Source organism: Salvelinus namaycush, chromosome 19, assembly GCF_016432855.1.
Source record: "Salvelinus namaycush isolate Seneca chromosome 19, SaNama_1.0, whole genome shotgun sequence".
Classification (NCBI taxonomy): Eukaryota; Metazoa; Chordata; class Actinopteri; order Salmoniformes; family Salmonidae; genus Salvelinus; species Salvelinus namaycush.
The window spans coordinates 24,000,241-24,022,005 of record NC_052325.1 but is presented as its reverse complement, the minus strand read 5'-3'; the positions used below and the strand labels follow the sequence as shown (position 1 = coordinate 24,022,005).

At 46.2% G+C, this 21,765-nt stretch overlaps 1 protein-coding gene across 1 annotated transcript in view; it reads right to left on the bottom strand.

The window, feature by feature from the left end:
* LOC120064251 (integrin beta-5-like) overlaps positions 1-21,765 on the bottom strand; it is an 85,590-nt gene that overhangs the window by 33,981 nt on the left and 29,844 nt on the right. The window lies entirely within an intron of this gene.

Below are 21,765 nucleotides of genomic sequence, written 5' to 3'. Positions count from 1 at the left end.
CTGCATCACCGCCTGCCAAACCAGGCGGTGATGCAACCGGTCAGGATGCTCTCGATGGCACAGCTGTCAAACTTTTTGAGGATCTGGGAACTCCTACCAAATCTTTTCAGTCTCTTGAGGGGGAAAATGTTTCTTCGTGCCCTCTCCACTACAACCCCGTCGATGTTAATGGGGGCCTGTTCGGCCCGCCTTTTCCTGTAGTCCTTTTCCTGTAGCCTTTTCCTGTAGTCCACAATCACAATCAGTCCACAATGATTTGATGTGAGCCATGACCAGCCTTTCAAAGCACTTCATGGCTTTGCTTATGGCCTTATAGAGTTGGTTGAAAGCGATCTTAGTGCCAGCTTCGTTTTGTGGTGGTAAATAGACGGCTACGAATAGTACAGATGAGAACTCTCTTGGTAGATAGTGTGGTCTACAGCTTATCATAAGGTACTCTACTTCAGGCGAGCAATACCTAGAGACTTCTTTAATATTAGACATTGCGCACCAGCTGTTATTGACAAAAAGACACACACCCCCACCCCTCGTCTTACCAGAGTTAGCGTCTCTGTTCTAGCGGTGCATTGAAAATCCCGCCAGCTCTATATTGTCCGTATCTTCGTTCAGCCACGTCTCGGTGAAACATAAGATGTTATGGTTTTTAATGTCCCGTTGGTAGGATAATCTTAATCGTAGGTCATCAATTTTATTTTCCAATGATTGCACGTTAGCCAGAAGAATGGAAGGCAGTGGGAGTTTACTTGCTCGCCTCCGGATTCTCAGAAGTATCCCTGATCTGCGGCCCCTTTTCCGGCATCTTTTCTTCATGCAAAAGGTGTGGATCTGGGCCTGTTCCAGTGAAATCAGGATATCATTCTCGTCGGACTCGTTAAAGGAAAAAGTTTATTCCAGTCCGTGGTGAGTAATCGCTATTCTGATGTCCAGAAGTTATTTTTACCGTCATATGAGACGGTAGCAGCAACATTACGCAAAAAAATGACAAAATATCACAATTGGTTGGGAGAATGTAAAACGTCAGCCATGTTCTTCGTCCCAATAAGACACATTAGTCATCACCTTTGTATACAAAACACCCATTAAATTATTCAAGTAATTGTCTTTGAGGACAATTTTTTCCATCACTCACAGACTATTTTAACATTTTATATTCATCCAATGTCTGTCATTTTTCTGGATGACATCATGACATCTCCAGTGCGCACTGAGTGCTACTATGCAGGCATTATGGGCTCTTTAAAATCGGATCTAGACAACCACGAAACGGCATATGTGAACGTGAGTAGATTACATTGAAAACAACGGCTGTCCATCTTGGACGCCGTCTCTAGTTCATATATACCGCAGTGCCCCTACCACGACTCGTGTGTAGCAGCAGGAAATACACTTCCTGAAGTTCCTGCTCTCAGTTGAGCACAGTGGTGTGATGAACGAGGATAGTCACTAAGGGAGAAAAATAAACATCTTTGGATGATGTCAAACCTCGGCCCAGGGAAGTAGGGCTGATTCATGGTAGGGCTGAGATGAGATGGGGAGATATTGTGTAGAGGAAGTAGGTAAGTAACATAATATTATCAAGTAAGTCAATAGGTCAGGATGGAAGCTGGGCCCTTCTGCACTCCAGTAGTAGGGCTGACTATTTGCATTGACCCCCCTTTGTTTTTACACTTCTGCTACTCGCTGTTTATTATCTATGCATAGTCACTTTACCCCTACCTACCTACAACGGGGCCTTGCTGCGCTACACAGTGTCACAGACTGGAGACGTAGGTGCCTGTTTAAAGACACGCCTCCTTTATGATCCGTTTACGAGATATGGGAAAAGGCCTTGTCATTGATATTATTGGGAGGAGCATTTTGATGTACAGAAAAAATATATTCTGAAATGTATTTAAAGTACGCGTGGAGTCCGAGTCAATCATGCTATTTTGAAATGTTGAAAGACAAAATGAGGACTACTGTCGTAGCATGCTTTAAAACTATCTTCAAAGGGCTAGATACATCTATTATTGCACTGGGCCACTCCCTTTGTATGGGAAGTATTTTCAAAATACTGCCTCTAATGAAGGCTTTGACAGCAGAACAATACCGCCATAACCACCCAACTTAATTATTTGTTTTCAAATTAGATATGTCTCGCAGTCGCAGAGTACTTAGGTCTCTACAGTACAAAGAGCTGGCTATCCCCACAAAGAGCTGGCTATCCCCATAAAGAGCTGGCTATCCCCATAAAGAGCTGGCTATCCCCATAAAGAGCTGGCTATCCCCATAAAGAGCTGGCTATCCCCATAAAGAGCTGTCTATCCCCATAAAGAGTTGGCTATCCCCATAAAGAGCTGGCTATCCCCACAAAGAGCTGGCTATCCCCATAAAGAGCTGGCTATCCCCATAAAGAGCTGGCTATCCCCATAAAGAGCTGGCTATCCCCATAAAGAGCTGGCTATCCCCATAAAGAGCTGGCTATCCCCATAAAGAGCTGGCTTATAAAGAACTGGCTATCCCCATAAAGAGCTGGCTATCCCCATAAAGAGCTGGCTATCCCCATAAAGAGCTGGCTATCCCCATAAAGAGCTGGCTATCCCCATAAAGAGCTGGCTATCCCCATAAAGAGTTGGCTATCCCCATAAAGAGCTGGCTATCCCCACAAAGAGCTGGCTATCCCCATAAAGAGCTGGCTATCCCCATAAAGAGCTGGCTATCCCCATAAAGAGCTGGCTATCCCCATAAAGAGCTGGCTATCCCCATAAAGAGCTGTCTATCCCCATAAAGAGCTGTCTATCCCCATAAAGAGCTGGCTATCCCCATAAAGAGCTAGCTATCCCCATAAAGAGTTGGCTATCCCCATAAAGAGCTGGCTATCCCCATAAAGAGCTGGCTTATAAAGAACTGGCTTGTGATGAGTAAGCGATTCATTTTGTTATCCAATAGCGAAGTAGAACAAAGGTAAACAAGGCTTCAAACCAGAATACATTGCGTCTGTGTTCATTTATAAGGACCCTGCTGTGGATACACAAACAATCTGCCTTTCTACAAATCTTGTTTAGAGCAATGGGAGGAGATAGCTTATTTTTACTGTCTGCCGGCTTTGGGGTTCTGGCTGCTCTACACACGCACCATACAAAAGCCATCAAAAGAGAATTTAGATTTACCATGAGGCTGATCTGTAGGGACATTCTCAATTCCCCATTATGACACCACATCGAAACACTGCACTCCCGGACAGTCAGCACGCTGCCAACGAGTACTGAGTTGGTTTCACGATGAGGGAGAAAAGCCACACAAAAAAACTGAGAAGCAGACAGATTGTAAGCACTGAGCACTGCAATGTCTCAACAACGTGACGGTGGCTTCTGTAAACATATCAGCCAGCTCTTTTCCACTTCAGTGAAGGAAACTGTACTGTGAGACTTGTCAATTTCAACTAAAGCTTGCAAGTCAAGACAGGCCTATGCAATCAATCCAATAATCCTTCACATCATACATCAATTCCCAAAGGTTTCAGTTGGACAAGATACAAACCCCAGATAGATAATGAAACTCAGCACACGTTGTACCCCAAGAAGGGGGTTATAGTGGCATTACTAACATATTTTATAGAGTGGAGTCTCTGCTACGGCTCCAGCTACAGCTCCTCGGCCTTCAGTTTAATTAGAAGTCAAAGTCAGAGAGAAATGTTAACATTTTACTAGAAAGTGAGTCTGTTCTGAATAAGGCACGATACAGTCTGTATACAGTCTAACGGCTCCTTCTGTGTAGCCAGTTGCCAACCCCCCTGCTACTTGAGCAGGCAGGCAGCAGTGTAGCAGGCAGGCAGCAGTGTAGCAGGCAGGCAGCAGTGCCCTAGATTACACAGTCAGAGATAACACACAGGGAGTATTTGTACCGTCTGTCTCCCAACGCCTCAAGGTCAGTGCTGCTCATATTTGATGTTGCTACATTGGGAGAGAAAAAGCTAACTTGGGGAGAGGGGGAATGGTAATAAATGACATCCAGTTTCAGCATAGGGAAAATACCAAATGAGATTAACTGTTTTTGAGGTCAAATCCTCCTTGCTGTGTCCTATGACACGAAGTGGAACATCTTAAACATCACAGAAATAAAAAAAGTACTTATACTCATGCTCTGAGACAGACAGCTGTGGGAAATAAGTAGAATCTGTGGATGGTGTGACTTGGAGACAAAGGAAAACACAGACCGAGTTGAGAGGAATGTGTGATGTCCACTGTGTTATGACAGGGCTGTGAGTGGGTGATCCAGCGTGTTGCTATAGCCTAGTTTAACAGAGAGGACTATGGCTGGGCCTGGGAGAAGCTAATGCTCTCCGTCAGTGAGAGGGAAGGCAGCAGTGTGTCTGTCTGTTACACCAGACTTGAGGCACTGCCAGGAGTGTGTGTGTGTGTGTGTGTGTGTGTGTGTGTGTGTGTGTGTGTGTGTGTGTGTGTGTGTGTGTGTGTGTGTGTGTGTGTGTGTGTGTGTGTATGTGTGTGTGTGTGTGTGTGTGTGTGTGTGTGTGTACTTGTTTATCTATTCTTGTGGGGACCAGAAGTCCCCACATAAATAATAAGCAAACAAAAATTTGACCAACTGGGGACATTTTGTTAGTGCCCACGAGGTCAAATGCTATTTCTAGGGGGTTTATGGTTAAGGTTAGAATTAGTGTTAGAATTACGTTAAGGGCTAGGGTTAGGAGCTAGGGTTAGGAGCTAGGGCTACTTTTAGGGTTAGGGTTAGGAGCTAGGGCTACTTTTAGGGTTAGGGTTAGGAGCTAGGGCTAGTTTTAGGGTTAGGAGCTAGGGCTAGTTTTAGGGTTAGGGTACAATTTAGGGGTTAGGGAAAATAGGATTTTGAATGGGACTGAATTGTGTGTCCCCACAAGGTTAGCTGTACAAGACTGTGTGTGTGTGTGTCTGTGAGATAGTCAGCCAGGTGTTGTCAACAGCACAACATCTGCTCTACTGTCAGCATCCGTTTCTTCAACAGCGCAACGCTTCTTCAACTGCGCAACATAGGGCAACGCTTCTTCAACTGCGCAACATAGGGCAACGCTTCTTCAACTGCGTAACATAAAGCAACGCTTCTTCAACTGCGCAACATAGGCCAACGCTTCTTCAACTGCGCAACATAGGCCAACGCTTCTTCAACTGCGCAACATAGGGCAACGCTTCTTCAACTGCGCAACATAGGGCAACGTTTCTTCAACTGCGCAACATAGGGCAACGCTTCTTCAACTGCGCAACATAGGGCAACGCTTCTTCAACTGCGCAACATAGGGCAACGCTTCTTCAACTGCGTAACATAAAGCAACGCTTCTTCAACTGCGCAACATAGGCCAACGCTTCTTCAACTGCGCAACATAGGGCAGCGCTTCTTCAACTGCGTAACATAGGGCAACACTTCTTCAACTGCGCAACATAGGGCAACGCTTCTTCAACTGCGCAACATAGGCCAACGCTTCTTCAACTGCGCAACATAGGGCAACGCTTCTTCAACTGCGTAACATAGGCCAACGCTTCTTCAACTGCGTAACATAGGCCAACGCTTCTTCAACTGCGCAACATAGGCCAACACTTCTTCAACTGCGCAACATAGGGAAACGCTTCTTCAACTGCGCAACATAGGGAAACGCTTCTTCAACTGCGTAACATAGGCCAACGCTTCTTCAACTGCGCAACATAGGCCAACGCTTCTTCAACTGCGTAACATAGGCCAACACTTCTTCAACTGCGCAACATAGGGAAACGCTTCTTCAACTGCGTAACATAGGGCAACGCTTCTTCAACTGCGTAACATAAAGCAACGCTTCTTCAACTGCGCAACATAGGCCAACGCTTCTTCAACTGCGCAACATAGGGCAACGCTTCTTCAACTGCGCAACATAGGCCAACGCTTCTTCAACTGCGTAACATAGGCCAACGCTTCTTCAACTGCGCAATATAGGGCAACGCTTCTTCAACTGCGCAACATAGGGAAACGCTTCTTCAACTGCGCAACATAGGGAAACGCTTCTTCAACTGCGTAACATAGGCCAACGCTTCTTCAACTGCGCAACATAGGGCAACGCTTCTTCAACTGCGCAACATAGGGCAACGCTTCTTCAACTGCGTAACATAGGGCAACGCTTCTTCAACTGCGTAACATAGGGCAACGCTTCTTCAACTGCGTAACATAGGGAAACGCTTCTTCAACTGCGCAACATAGGGCAACGCTTCTTCAACTGCGTAACATAGGGCAACGCTTCTTCAACTGCGTAACATAGGGCAACGCTTCTTCAACTGCGTAACATAGGACAACGCTTCTTCAACTGCGCAACATAGGGCAGCGCTTCTTCAACTGCGCAACATAAAGCAACGCTTCTTCAACTGCGTAACATAAAGCAACGCTTCTTCAACTGCGTAACATAAAGCAACGCTTCTTCAACTGCGCAACATAAAGCAACGCTTCTTCAACTGCGTAACATAAAGCAACGCTTCTTCAACTGCGCAACATAGGGCAACGCTTCTTCAACTGCGCAACATAGGGCAACGCTTCTTCAAAAGCGTAACATAGGCCAACGCTTCTTCAACTGCGCAACATAGGGCAACGCTTCTTTAACTGCGCAACATAGGGCAACGCTTCTTCAACTGCGCAACATAGGGCAACGCTTCTTCAAAAGCGTAACATAGGCCAACGCTTCTTCAACTGCGCAACATAGGGCAACGCTTCTTTAACTGCGCAACATAGGGCAACGCTTCTTCAACTGCGTAACATAGGCCAACGCTTCTTCAACTGCGCAACATAGGGCAACGCTTCTTCAAAAGCGTAACATAGGCCAACGCTTCTTTAACTGCGCAACATAGGGCAACGCTTCTTCAACTGCGCAACATAGGGCAACGCTTCTTCAACTGCGCAACATAGGGCAACGCTTCTTCAACTGCGCAACATAGGGAAACGCTTCTTCAACTGCGCAACATAGGGCAACGCTTCTTCAACTGCGCAACATAGGGCAACGCTTCTTCAACTGCGCAACATAGGGCAACGCTTCTTCAAAAGCGTAACATAGGCCAACGCTTCTTCAACTGCGCAACATAGGGCAACGCTTCTTTAACTGCGCAACATAGGGCAACGCTTCTTCAACTGCGCAACATAGGGAAACGCTTCTTCAACTGCGCAACATAGGGCAACGCTTCTTCAACTGCGCAACATAGGGAAACGCTTCTTCAACTGCGCAACATAGGGCAACGCTTCTTTAACTGCGCAACATAGGGCAACGCTTCTTCAACTGCGCAACATAGGGCAACGCTTCTTCAAAAGCGTAACATAGGGTAACGCTTCTTCAACTGCGCAACATAGGGCAACGCTTCTTTAACTGCGCAACATAGGGCAACGCTTCTTCAACTGCGTAACATAGGCCAACGCTTCTTCAACTGCACAACATAGGGAAACGCTTCTTCAACTGCGCAACATAGGGCAACGCTTCTTCAACTGCGTAACATAGGCCAACGCTTCTTTAACTAACATAAACATAGGGCAACGCTTCTTCAAAAGCGTAACATAGGCCAACGCTTCTTTAACTGCGCAACATAGGGCAACGCTTCTTCAACTGCGCAACATAGGGCAACGCTTCTTCAACTGCGCAACATAGGGCAACGCTTCTTCAACTGCGCAACATAGGGAAACGCTTCTTCAACTGCGCAACATAGGGCAACGCTTCTTCAACTGCGCAACATAGGGCAACGCTTCTTCAACTGCGCAACATAGGGCAACGCTTCTTTAACTGCGCAACATAGGGCAACGCTTCTTCAACTGCGCAACATAGGGCAACGCTTCTTCAACTGCGCAACATAGGGCAACGCTTCTTCAACTGCGCAACATAGGGCAACGCTTCTTCAACTGCGCAACATAGGGCAACGCTTCTTCAACTGCGCAACATAGGCCAACGCTTCTTCAAAAGCGTAACATAGGGCAACGCTTCTTCAAAAGCGTAACATAGGGCAACGCTTCTTCAAAAGCGTAACATAGGCCAACGCTTCTTCAACTGCGCAACATAGGGCAATGCATCTTCAACAGCTCACTGCCTGAAACCAGAAGAGGCAGAAGAGGCACTGCCAAGGTCGACCGATGATCCTCATAGAAACACACACAGGCTCAAATGTAAACAATGTCTGAAATATCCCTAATCAAGGGCCCAGGAAGGAGCTATAGGGGGACCTAACTTTCTCAGTTACCAAGGACACTGGGTGTGGATCCAGCTGTGACACACTAGACTAGAGGCAGAGTACTGTGGTGGTGGTTAGGGACTGTTCCCTACCACACAGTTGGCTCAATACACCTGCTTTATATAGCCTAGCTACCTTCCAAATTCCTCCCATATGCTGCAGACTGAGCTCCAATGTATTGATGTATTTGACTCTGCTCCGACGTTTGTTCAGTACATTTGCATGTTTTACATTTCAGTCATTTAGCAGACGCTCTTATCCAGAGCAATTTGGGTTAAATGCCTTGCTCAAGGGTACCGACAGATTTCTCACATTGACAGATTTCTCACCTTGTCAGCTCGGAGAACCAGAGACTTTTCGGTTACTGGCACAACGCTCTTAACCGCAAGACTACCTGCTACACCAGTACAACGAGTTATTGGACTTCCAGAGATAAATGAAGACAACTGGAACATCTGCGCCCCTCTTCTCTCTCAGAGGATAACACTAACACAGACTTCAACAGAAAAATGTGTGTTAAGCAAGTATGCAGGCCACGACAAGCTGCCTCTTGTATGCTGAGCCAAGCTTTGGTGCTCATCAGCAAAAACTTCAGAAAATATAGTCACTAGATTTCTGGAATATGTAATAAATATTTATGAATTATACATTTATTGATGGCAATCCTCTCTCTCCCTACGACTTGACATTTGCGCTGCACCCGATGTTATAGCTGTACAGAAAATCAGCAATCTGTATGCAAGCGCAGTGGTTCACAAACATTTTAACCCGCAACATCTAAAACAGGTGTTGTTCAAAGCTTGCATGAACACGCGCACAGGACGAATATGTGTCTACAATCTCTGCACAAATGTAGCATGTCATTAAAGCCATAAATTGTGATGCATTTTCAAAAATAAAAGAGAAATAAATAGCGTTTTAGACCTGCATTTTGAGCTGAAAGTCATTCATGTTAGTAGTCAATATCAACTAGGGATATCATGTCACACTGTCACTTCTCTGGAGTTCAGATCATGCAGGATCATACAGCCTACCTGTATGCTAGGGAGTTGCAGGATCATACAGCCTACCTGTATGCTAGGGAGTTGCAGGATCATACGGCCTACCTGTATGCTAGGGAGTTGCAGGATCATACGGCCTACCTGTATGCTAGGGAGTTGCAGGATCATACAGCCTACCTGTATGCTAGGGAGTTGCAGGATCATACAGCCTACCTGTATGCTAGGGAGTTGCAGGATCATACAGCCTACCTGTATGCTAGGGAGTTGCAGGATCATACAGCCTACCTGTATGCTAGGGAGTTGCAGGATCATACAGCCTACCTGTATGCTAGGGAGTTGCAGGATCATACGGCCTACCTGTATGCTAGGGAGTTGCAGGATCATACGGCCTACCTGTATGCTAGGGAGTTGCAGGATCATACGGCCTACCTGTATGCTAGGGAGTTGCAGGATCATACGGCCTACCTGTATGCTAGGGAGTTGCAGGATCATACGGCCTACCTGTATGCTAGGGAGTTGCAGGATCATACGGCCTACCTGTATGCTAGGGAGTTGCAGGATCATACGGCCTACCTGTATGCTAGGGAGTTGCAGGATCATACGGCCTACCTGTATGCTAGGGAGTTGCAGGATCATACGGCCTACCTGTATGCTAGGGAGTTGCAGGATCATACAGCCTACCTGTATGCTAGGGAGTTGCAGGATCATACGGCCTACCTGTATGCTAGGGAGTTGCAGGATCATACGGCCTACCTGTATGCTAGGGAGTTGCAGGATCATACGGCCTACCTGTATGCTAGGGAGTTGCAGGATCATACGGCCTACCTGTATGCTAGGGAGTTGCGTAGAGGAGGAACTGCGCTGCTTGAGTCACGGGGGGCGGAGATTGGTGTGTGAGGGAAGCAGCCGCAAGAAGAAGAAAAACAATTATAAACTATAAAAGCTGACGTTACAAGTGGCTGAGATGCCTTTCACAATATTGCATGCGATATGGATCTCTTGCAATATGAATATTGCATATTGTCAATATTGTGATTTTGATGTGAATTTGATTAATTGTGCAGTTCCAATACATCACTCCAAATATGAACCCCTATCTACCGAAACACAGAAGGATCATGAATGGGCAGGTACAACACATCAAACACAATAAATAAGAGAAAGCTATATACTGGGTCAGTGCCAATACCACGTTTCCAATGTGTAGGGATAGTGGAGTATTTGACTTAGATATGTACATATAAGCGGGGATTAGGAGAAAGTGACTGGTATCTGGATAAATAATAGAGACTGAAAGCAGGCTTTCCTTCCCATTCCTCTATTTACTTCTTTCTCTAGCACCCTGATCTGAGGATCTGATGGTCTGTAGATCTGTGGATCTGAGGGTCTGAGGGTCTGTGGATCTGAGGGTCTGTGGATCTGAGGGTCTGTGGATCTGAGGGTCTGTGGATCTGAGGTCTGAGGGTCTGTGGATCTGAGGGTCTGTGGATCTGAGGGTCTGTGGATCTGAGGTGCCATAGAACTCCAAGAGTACCATTTACAAAGCTGTGGTTTTTCATCTTCTTCCAAGCAATAGAGTTCTATTTAAGAGTCCAGATCCATGGGTTGAACCTGTGACCTGCGACGACTTATGAGGGCTGAGGCACCACCCAGAATACTGCCACGTCATAAAGACAGTAGAGTTTAGAATACGTTTTCAAAACATGCGTTGAGCCCACAAAATGAAAAGCAAATACTGTGAACTCTTCCCACCTGAGGTTCGGGGAGAACGTAAAGTTACTGACTTTGCTCAGGTGGAAATGTTTTGTGAATTGTTGTGATATAACAGTGACCTGTATAACAGTGACCTGTTATACTGTATTACAAATGACAGTTTAGTGACATGCCATAGGAGATATGTTACGTGTCTACGGGAGGCGAAGTCAGGTGCAGGAGAGCAGAGTGTGGTTAATAGGCTCTCTTTTTATTCCGGTCCAAATGAAAGCACATAAGAACATAAACGTGCCCAAAACACAGAACATAAACCAAAAGTATAGCGCGTGACAAAACCCACATACATCAAACAATTTCACACAAAGACATGGAGGGGAACAGAGGACTAAATACATGCAGTGTGATTAGGGACTGAAAACCAGGTGTGTATGGAACAAGACAAAACAAATGGAAGTATGAAAAAGGGAGCGGCGATGGCTAGAAAGCCGGTGACGTCGATCGCCGAACACCGCCCGAACAAGGAGAGGAGCCGATTTCAGCGGAAGTCGTGACAAGATAATTCCTCTCGTGAAATAACCTTGTCTAAGAAAGGGCTGAAATCATAATTTGAAGTCCACCACAAGCAACTAGAATTATCACAAAAATCCCTCAGATGACGTATACACCGAGTGTACAAAACATTAGGAACACCTGCTCTTTCCATGACAGACTGACCAGGTGAATCCAGGTGAAAGCTATGAATCCTTATTGATGTCACTTGTTAAAATCAACTTTAGTGTAGATGAAGGGGAGGAGACGGGTTAAATAAGGATGTTTAAGCCTTGAGACAACTGATACATTGATTGTGTGTGTGTGTCATTCAGAGGGTGAATGGGCAAGACAACAGATTTAAGTGACTTTGAACGGGTATGGTAGTAGGTGCCAGGCACACCGGTTTGTGTCAAGAACTGCAACGCTGCTGGGTTTTTAACACTCAACAGTTTCCCATGTGTATCAAGAATGGTCCACCACACAAAGGCCGTCCAGCCAACTTAACACAACTGTGGGAAGCACTGGAGTCAACATCGGCCAGCATCCCTGTTGAATGCTTTCGAAAACTTGTAGAGTCCATGCCCCGACAAATTGAGGCTGTTATGAAGGCAAAAGGGAGTGCTACTCAATAATAGGAAGGTGTTCCTAATGTTTTGTACACTCAGTGTACACACTTATTAAAAGTTATTGTCAATCTATCTAACAAATAATGTACAGTAGGAACAGCCGATATCATGAATATGATAATAACAATGCCCTTTGATAGCCAAGGTAATCACAGCTGCATACATGTATCTACAAAGAGGTAGTCATGACAGCCATTTGTTGTACAATTACATATATCCAGAGAAAAGGAGGAGTGTGATGGTTTGGGTTGATATAAATACACTATTCTGCTTCCGGTCTGTCCTATAACTACACTATTCTGCTACCTGTCGGTCCAAAAACCACTATTCTGCTTTCTGTCTGGCCTAGGGGCAGTAACCTCAGATCCTTGCCGTGACGTGGAAGTAGCCTACATGCCCTGTGGGCCACAGTGTTTGATGTGTACAGAGAGGGCCTGCAGCAGCAGCAGCGGTTAACCCTCTACCTACTAAAGCAGAACAATGGACTAAAGAGAAGCTCTGAGAAGAGATCTGGCCCCTTTTCCTGTGTCACATTTCACTGCATATTTTAGAGAGACTCTCCTCTAAGCAGCACACGTTTCGTGGGGTGTGTCCGGGCCCTGGTCAAAAGTAGTGTACTACATAGGGAATACAGTGTCATTTGGGATGCAAGTCTTGGAGTACCACTCATCAAATACACCCAGATGGTGCAGAGAGAGAGAGAGCTGTAGGTTTCCAGCAGCAACACCTGCAGTGCTTTTGGGGTTCTTTACTACATGACAGGCATGGGGGGTTGAGAGGGAGATCCTTGTATTTTAAGTATTTCTAAGAGGCAAGACCAGCCCCAAACACAGCAGGCACGGGAGGAGAGTGGCTTCTATTGTATCTATAGTTAAAGGAGAGAGTGGAGAAACAACAATCCTGAGGGAGTATGGCTCTTTATCCTGGTCAGGTTCAGTCAGGTTTGAGGGGGGTTGGGAGGGGATGAGGGAGTTTCAGGGGCCTAGCAAGGGAGAGGGGAGGGAGACACTGGGTAAGGGACAAAACGATCAAACACACACATACGTACAGCAATATGTTAGGCACGTTTGTGCTCACAGCTCTTTGCTGAGCTCTGTAGTTTACATGTTGTCAAGCATTAACCCAAAACAGATTGACTACTAATTGCTGTGTGTTCAATTTACAACAAATAAAGCACTAATTGACTCCACAGCTGTGCCAAAATGTTTAATGAACTTCTGCTTTAGCCTTGTAGAAACTCAGATCCTGCTCAAACTATGTTCCAATCAAAAACAAAAGTGATTGAATGAAATCAGACGACTACTACTACAGAAAGAGTAGGTGCTACAGTTGGTATTAGCAGGAGTTAAAAATCATGATGGTGATTGGGACATCTTGAGTACTGGTATTAGCTTTGTTCTAGTTAGGCCTGTTCTTTTTGGACTACCACACTAATCCCACTGTATATCGCTGAATGCTTTTCATACAGACTAGATCAGACAGCATTACGACAATACATATTAATACTTTCTGTGAATGTGCCGGATTTAGCCAGCCAGCTAATTTTCAACAGTAGTCCCTAGGCAGGTAGATAAAACCCAAACTACTACCTCTCTGCTTATGGGTTACTGGATCTTACTGTACCCCTTATGCCTCTGGCACCACCCCACAGATGGTGTTTAGCATGTCTGTAGTCTTTTTGATAGAGCTTGGGACTATAAGGTTCTTTTATTTTTTATTTAACTAGACAACTATCTGCATTTTTGTTGAAATGTAGTTACTGATTGCCTTGTTCAGTTGAATGTTCTCTACTTGTATAGTACTCTAAATACCCCAATTCATGTTGTTAAGTTCAAAACAATACAACATACTAATTGTTGACACCATTCAAAACAATGAGGATTCGGAACTTTAAAGCAAATCATTTACTTTATTTAGTAAATATTTTCTTAACTCTATTTTCTTAAAACTGCATTGTTGGTTAAGGGCTTGTAAGTAAGTATTTCACGGTAATGTCTACTACACCTGTTGTATTCAGCATTTCACGGTAAGGTCTACTACACCTGTTGTATTCAGCATTTCACGGTAAGGTCTACTACACCTGTTGTATTCGGCATTTCACGGTAAGGTCTACTACACCTGTTATATTCAGCATTTCACGGTAAGGTCTACTACACCTGTTGTATTCAGCATTTCACGGTAAGGTCTACTACACCTGTTGTATTCGGCATTTCACGGTAAGGTCTACTACACCTGTTGTATTCAGCATTTCACGGTAAGGTCTACTACACCTGTTGTATTCAGCATTTCACGGTAAGGTCTACTACACCTGTTGTATTCAGCATTTCACGGTAAGGTCTACTACACCTGTTGTATTCGGCATTTCACGGTAAGGTCTACTACACCTGTTGTATTCAGCATTTAATGGTAAGGTCTACTACACCTGTTGTATTCGGCGCATGTGACAAATACAATTTGATCTCAGAATCCTGTCTTTGCAGATAGTTCCTTCGCACAAAGCTCTGGAAGTGTCTGGCTGAGGAGGAGAATAGGAGAAGCTGTAGGATAAAGGATAATTTTGACACGTCAAGCAATAAAACCAAAGTGCTTGCGTGTGCTAAATGTTTTGCAAACATTGGACTAGTTACAAGCTAGGATAACTATTTTTTCAAATAGGCTAACCATGTCAGAGAGGGATTGGAAGTTGGCCAGATGCTCTCATTTCAGTAAGGCACAGTCACGGTCGTGCCAGGCAGAGGGTCACACACAGGCGCACTCGCACACACACAAATAAACACATGTTCCCATTTACTGTTTGTCCTCCATCTCTACACAGCTTCTACAAGAATCCGAGGCTGCCGATTTATGGAGAGAAAGGGTTTGCGGTCTGGAAAGTCTGGAAACGAAGCCAAGCTATTCCTGGCATTTGGTGCTATTGAGCAGTTAGATTGTTACTGAGAACCTGCTGTAGATGTGACAGAGCAGAAGACTACAGCGTCTAGGTTTACTGAGACAGGCCTTGTCAAAGGCAGCCAATGGCTTTCACACACAGACTTAGCTGATCCATGCATGCACAGAAAGAAGCTAAGAAAGTCTACCATTGCCTCAATGAACATCTTTTAACTCCCTCTTGGCGTCTATTTTACACCCCCCCCCCCCCCCCCCCCGTTGGTTGTCGCTTTACTGTAAGTGATACAGTACAGAGACTAATTATATCCATACCGTACCCATCTGTCTACACTTCATTATCCTGACAGACTCAGCACAGGCCTCAGAAGACACCAAGGTTAGATTGCATGTGAATACAGAGAAATACATAGACCATTAGTCTCGAGAGCACAGATCAGCAGAACCAACACACACACAACACAGTGCGGCCCCATAAGAGGGTACTGACACCACCCCTGCCCCATCGTTGCTCCTGTCAGTCAAAGTAACTTTAGAGGCAGATTAATGCCCCTGACCTGACCCCGTTCTACAGGCCACTCACAAAGTCACAAAGAACAGGGCTGTCCTTGCACAGTCATAAGATATTCTTTCAATGTGTGCTCAGTATCAGTACCTTGTCCAACCCCTAGCTTCTTACGCTCTAGGAACTTACCGTTAGTTCCGTACATAAATATTGTGAAAATTCCCTCTATCCTATCAGAGGGTAAGGTGGAACTTTGTGAATAAACATCTCCACACACCTCACCTGAACCACCCCTACCAACTCAAATCTTCCATTCAAGCAAAGTCCTTGAAATATTGCATTGAACCATTGCCAACTACATTACATACACCAGTTGATTGAATAATGGGTTTTATGTGGGTGAAATTGGTTCAGGGTTTTAGAGCTGACAGTCACTGGCCAGAAAGCACAACTGTGTAGGCGGCTAGGCACTATGGAGGGTTGGCTTGGCACTACCTTGCATCCCCAAAGCACCAGCACCAGGCAGCACAGACATGACAACAGCAACCGCTGGGTGTGGAGCGCGCCTGGCCTCCGCCAGTCTGTCATCCTCACTCACACTCTACTCAGAGACGGCCAGGGCAAACAAGATCAAGAGGCTATCCAGGAGCAGAAAGAAACAACATATCCAAAAACATAAACCAGGATCATGAAAAGTCACTTTACAGTGACAATAGATAATGAAATAGTGTAGGTAAAAGCTCAATTACTGTTTATAACAACATTCCAGAAACACAAATAGAAGATGGTACAGGTTGGCAGAGTCAGGTATCTTTGTTTTTAAAATTGCAGTAAAACATTTCTGTTTAAAAAACTACTACGGTACAACCTCAGAGCTGGGTCCACTTCTGTCTCACTCCACAGCTGTCTTTTATTGCGTAAGCAGGAACCAATCCCCTTGCAGGAAGGGTTCTGGCCTGGTCCTGGCATGCCTTTTGGCCCAGTGACACAGTAGTCACATCAAACGGAGGGAGTGAAGGGGGGAAGAGTCAAAGAGAGGGAAGATGGTCTAGGCCCTAGAGAGGAGGAGCTGCTTCCCCTTCCTAATGTTGTCCTGGCTGCTAACTCGATCCGCTTGGCCACCTGTAAGTCTGCTCTAAACCCTGACCCCCACATCCTCCTGTAGGTCTGCTCTCTAAACCCTGACCCCCACATCCTCCTGTAGTTCTGCTCTCTAAACCCTGACCTCCACATCCTCCTGTAGTTCTGCTCTCTAACCCCTGACCTCCACATCCTCCTGTAGTTCTGCTCTCTAACCCCTGACCCCCACATCCTCCTGTAGTTCTGCTCTCTAAACCCTGACCTCCACATCCTCCTGTAGTTCTGCTCTCTAACCCCTGACCCCCACATCCTCCTGTAGTTCTGCTCTCTAAACCCTGACCTCCACATCCTCCTGTAGTTCTGCTCTCTAACCCCTGACCCCCACATCCTCCTGTAGTTCTGCTCTCTAAACCCTGACCTCCACATCCTCCTGTAGTTCTGCTCTCTAACCCCTGACCCCCACATCCTCCTGTAGTTCTGCTCTCTAAACCCTGACCTCCACATCCTCCTGTAGTTCTGCTCTCTAACCCCTGACCCCCACATCCTCCTGTAGTTCTGCTCTCTAAACCCTGACCCCCACATCCTCCTGTAGGTCTGCTCTCTAACCCCTGACCCCAACAGCCTCCTGTAGGTCTGCTCTCTAAACCCTGACCCCCACATCCTCCTGTAGGTCTGCTCTCTAAACCCTGACCCCCACATCTTCCTGTAGGTCTGCTCTCTAAACCCTGACCCCCACATCCTCCTGTAGGTCTGCTCTCTAAACCCTGACCCCCACATCCTCCTGTAGGTCTGCTCTCTAAACCCTGACCCCCACATCCTCCTGTAGGTCTGCTCTCTAAACCCTGACCCCCACATCCTCCTGTAGGTCTGCTCTCTAAACCCTGACCCCCACATCCTCCTGTAGGTCTGCTCTCTAAACCCTGACCCCCACATCCTCCTGTAGGTCTGCTCTCTAACCCCTGACCCCCACATCCTCCTGTAGGTCTGCTCTCTAACCCCTGACCCCAACAGCCTCCTGTAGGTCTGCTCTCTAAACCCTGACCCCCACATCCTCCTGTAGGTCTGCTCTCTAAACCCTGACCCCCACATCCTCCTGTAAGTCTGCTCTCTAAACCCTGACCCCCACATCCTCCTGTAGGTCTGCTCTCTAACCCCTGACCCCCACATCCTCCTGTAGGTCTGCTCTCTAAACCCTGATCCCAACAGCCTCCTGTAGGTCTGCTCTCTAAACCCTGACCCCCACATCCTCCTGTAGGTCTGCTCTCTAAACCCTGACCCCCACATCCTCCTGTAGGTCTGCTCTCTAAACCCTGACCCCCACATCTTCCTGTAGGTCTGCTCTCTAAACCCTGACCCCCACATCCTCCTGTAGGTCTGCTCTCTAAACCCTGACCCCCACATCCTCCTGTAGGTCTGCTCTCTAAACCCTGACCCCCACATCCTCCTGTAGGTCTGCTCTCTAAACCCTGACCCCCACATCCTCCTGTAGGTCTGCTCTCTAACCCCTGACCCCAACAGCCTCCTGTAGGTCCTCCTGTAGGTCTAAACCCTGAGGAGGGCAAGTATGCTGGTGTCATTCGCCCTTTCTCAATGGTCTAAACACTCTGTCCTTTCCTAATTTCCTCGCCTTCATTGCACTAATCTCAAAGAATTGGAGAGGCGCTGAGGGGGGGGGCTGCCGTTTTACGGGCTCCTAACCAAATGTGCTATTATTTCGCATTGTTTGTAACTCATTTTGTACATACTGTTGCTGCTACAGTACAGTCTCTTATGACCGAAAATAGCTTCTGCAAATCAGAATAGCGAAAGACAGAGAAAAAGGGGGAGGAGGGCGGGGTGCATTGTAAGAATTTGAAGATGAGTAGGTAAACCACCACTACCCTCCGTATTATTGGCCAACGTGCAATCATTGGAAAACAAATTGGACGATCTACGATTAAGACTATCCTACCAACGGGACATTAAAAAGTGTAATATGTTATGTTTCACAGAGACATGGCTAAACGACGCTGGCTGGCTCCTCGGTGCATCGGCAGGACAGAGCAGCTAAATCTGATAAGACGAGGGGCGGGGGTGTGTGTCTATTTGTCAATAACTGCTGGTGCGCAATGTCTAATACTAAAGAAGTCTCGAGGTATTGCTCGCCTGAGGTAGAGTAGCTTATGATAAGCTGTAGACCACACTCTCTACCAAGAGAGTTCTCATTTGTATTATTCGTAGCCATCTATTTACCACCACAAACCGATGCTGGCACTAAGACAGCACTTACCGAGCTGTACAAGGCCATAAGCAAACAAGAAAATGCTCATCCAGAAGCGGCGTTCCTAGTGGCCGGGGACTTTATTGCAGGCAACCTTAAATCTGTTTTACCTAATTTTCTACCATCATGTCACATGCAACCAGAGGGAAAAAAACTTGAGTGGGTTGAGAGGGTACGTCACTTGAGTGGGTTGAGTCACTGACGTGATCTTCCTGTCCGGGGTGGGTCTCTCTCTCTCTCTCTCTCTCTCTCTCTCTCTCTCTCTCTCTCTCTCTCTCTCTCTCTCTCTCTCTCTCTCTCTCTCTCTCTCTCTCTCTCTCTCTCTCTCTCTCTCTCTCTCTCTCTCTCCTCTCTCTCTCCTCTCTCTCTCTCCTCTCTCTCCTCTCTCTCCTCTCTGGGTTTCTTCCTAGGTTCCGGCCTTTCTAGGGAGTTTTTCCCTAGCCACCGTGCTTCTACACCTGCATTGCTTGCTGTTTGGGGTTTCAGGCTGGGTTTTTGTACAGCACTTTGTTACATCAGCTGATGTAAGAAGGGCTTTATAAATAAATTTGATTGATTGATTGAATGAATGGTAGGCAACAACACATCTGCCACGATGTGTCTCAACACTGGGGCCCCTCAGGGGTGCGTGCTTAGGCCCCTCCTGTACTCCCTGTTCACCCACGACTGCGTTCAGGAGACTGAGAAGATTTGGCATGGGTCCCCAGATCCTATAGCTGCACCATCGAGAGCATCCTGATCAGTTGCATCACCGCCTGGTATGGCAACTGCTTGGCATCTGACCGTAAGGGCCGCAAACAGAGTGTTGTGTGCGGCCCAGTGCATCACTGGGGCCAAGCTTCCTGACATCTAGGACCTATATACTAGGTAGGGTCAGAGGAAGGCTCAAAAAATTGTCAAACACTCCAGTCACCCAAGTCATAGACTGTTCTCTCTGCTACTGGAGCACCAAGTCTAGGACCAAAAGACTCCTTAACAGCTTCTACCCCCAAGCCATAAGACTGCTGTACAATTAATAAAATGGCCACCTGGAAAATGGCCACTATTTACATTGACACCCCACCCCGTTTGTTTTTACACTGCTGCTACTCGCTGTTAATTATCTATGCATAGTCACTTTACAAATGACATGGACTAACCTGTACTCCCGCACATTGACTCGGTACCGGTACCCCCTGCACTTAGCCTCGTTATTGTTATGTAATTTTCTTGTGTTACTTTTTGATTTTACGATTTTGAAAAACTTTTGTTTATTTAGTAAATGCATAACTCTATTTCTTGAACTGCAAGGGCTTCTAAATAAGCATTTCACGATAAGATCTACATCTGTTGTATTCGGCACATGTGATAAATAAAATTTGATTTGAGAGATTTTAAGATCGAGCCCGTCACCTGCGAACGCTCATTTTATTTAACTAGGCAAGTCAGTTAAGAACAAATTATTATTTACAATGACAGCCTAGGAACAGTGGGTTAACTGCCTTGTTCAGGGGCAGAACAACAGATTTTTACCTTGTCAGCTCAGGGATTTGATCTAGCAACCTTTCGGTTACCGGCACAACACTCTAACCACTAGGCTACCTGCCGCTTTTTAAAAAATACTAACAGTGGTTCCTACAAATACCTATTTAATGTTCAATACCGACACGGGTGAGTTCTGCCCAAATAGCGGTGTCAGATCAGTAAGGCTGGTACCTACTGCTCCTTTATACTGATAAGGTGGTGCAGTACTGTTTCAAAAACAACAAGATTCCCTTCCAGATGACTTCCAGACCTCGCTGTAATGATGTAAAGGCTGGCAGAATGAAAATGCTTTGAGCTAGAAAAGAGAACCCATCCAGGACACCGCACCAATGTATTTCCTCAAGCCGAATGCCTTTCAGCAGTTAATCAGTCTGGATCCGACTGCAGTTCAATCCAAACCAGCGTGCTCTTCTCAACACAACACAGCTTAGCAAATTAGCTTTTATCAGCGCAGCGGAACAAATCTAAACCGTGTACAATGCTGTTTTAAAGCATTTAACAGGAGGAGAACTGGTCTCGCTACAGAGCAGGCAGAACCTTCCCATAACCATCTGTGGGTTTAGGAGACCAGTGCTGGTACACAGAATATTTTTACAACATCGTTTAGTGTTTATACTCCTCAGCGATTAAGTAACCATGCCAGAGAAGTGTGGGAGAGGACTATCATTCTGAATCATTAGGAACTCATTATAGACTGAGAACCATGAACAGAGAGGAGAAGTGTATGTGTGTGTGTGTGTGTGTGTGTGTGTGTGTGTGTGTGTGTGTGTGTGTGTGTGTGTGTGTGTGTGTGTGTGTGTGTGTGTGTGTGTGTGTGTGTGTGTGTGTGTGTGTGTGTGTGTGTGTGTGTGTGTGTGTGTGAGAGTGACAGAGAGAGTGCGGGGGGCCACAGAGCGTACTGGACTGTTAACATTTAAATTACCCCCCCCCCCCCCCCCCCCCCCCTCCCATCCCAGTTAACATGCCACCCAGAGGGCCAGCTTAAGGTCCAACCGACAAACAACAAATGGCCATTGTGTATTCGCCTCTGCTGAATAAATTAAACAAGGCACTTTAACTGGGTATAACCACAACAGTATTTGGGAATACACAAAGCACTGAGCGAGGCCTCTGTTACAAAGCTCTCTCTGTGATTTGGTGGAACAGCTGTTAGCTTGGGTATGAACCAGGGGGCCTGGGCCAACATCCAGCAGGTCTTCGACCCAAAATGCACAGAGGCTGCTTGCACTGGACCTGATGTTCTGGGAATCTAATAGGACAGCCTGTTTAGTGTGTCACTAAGTCAGTTATACGCCCAGCTAGCAACCCTGCCTGCCGACCAGCGTAACAGACATCTAATGCATGGGCATAAAGCAGGGCCTTCAGGATGGAGACAAGTTGACATCATTTGTGGTTGACATCAGTGCATCTTTAAATCAAAAGAGTACATTTATGCTCTGGGGAA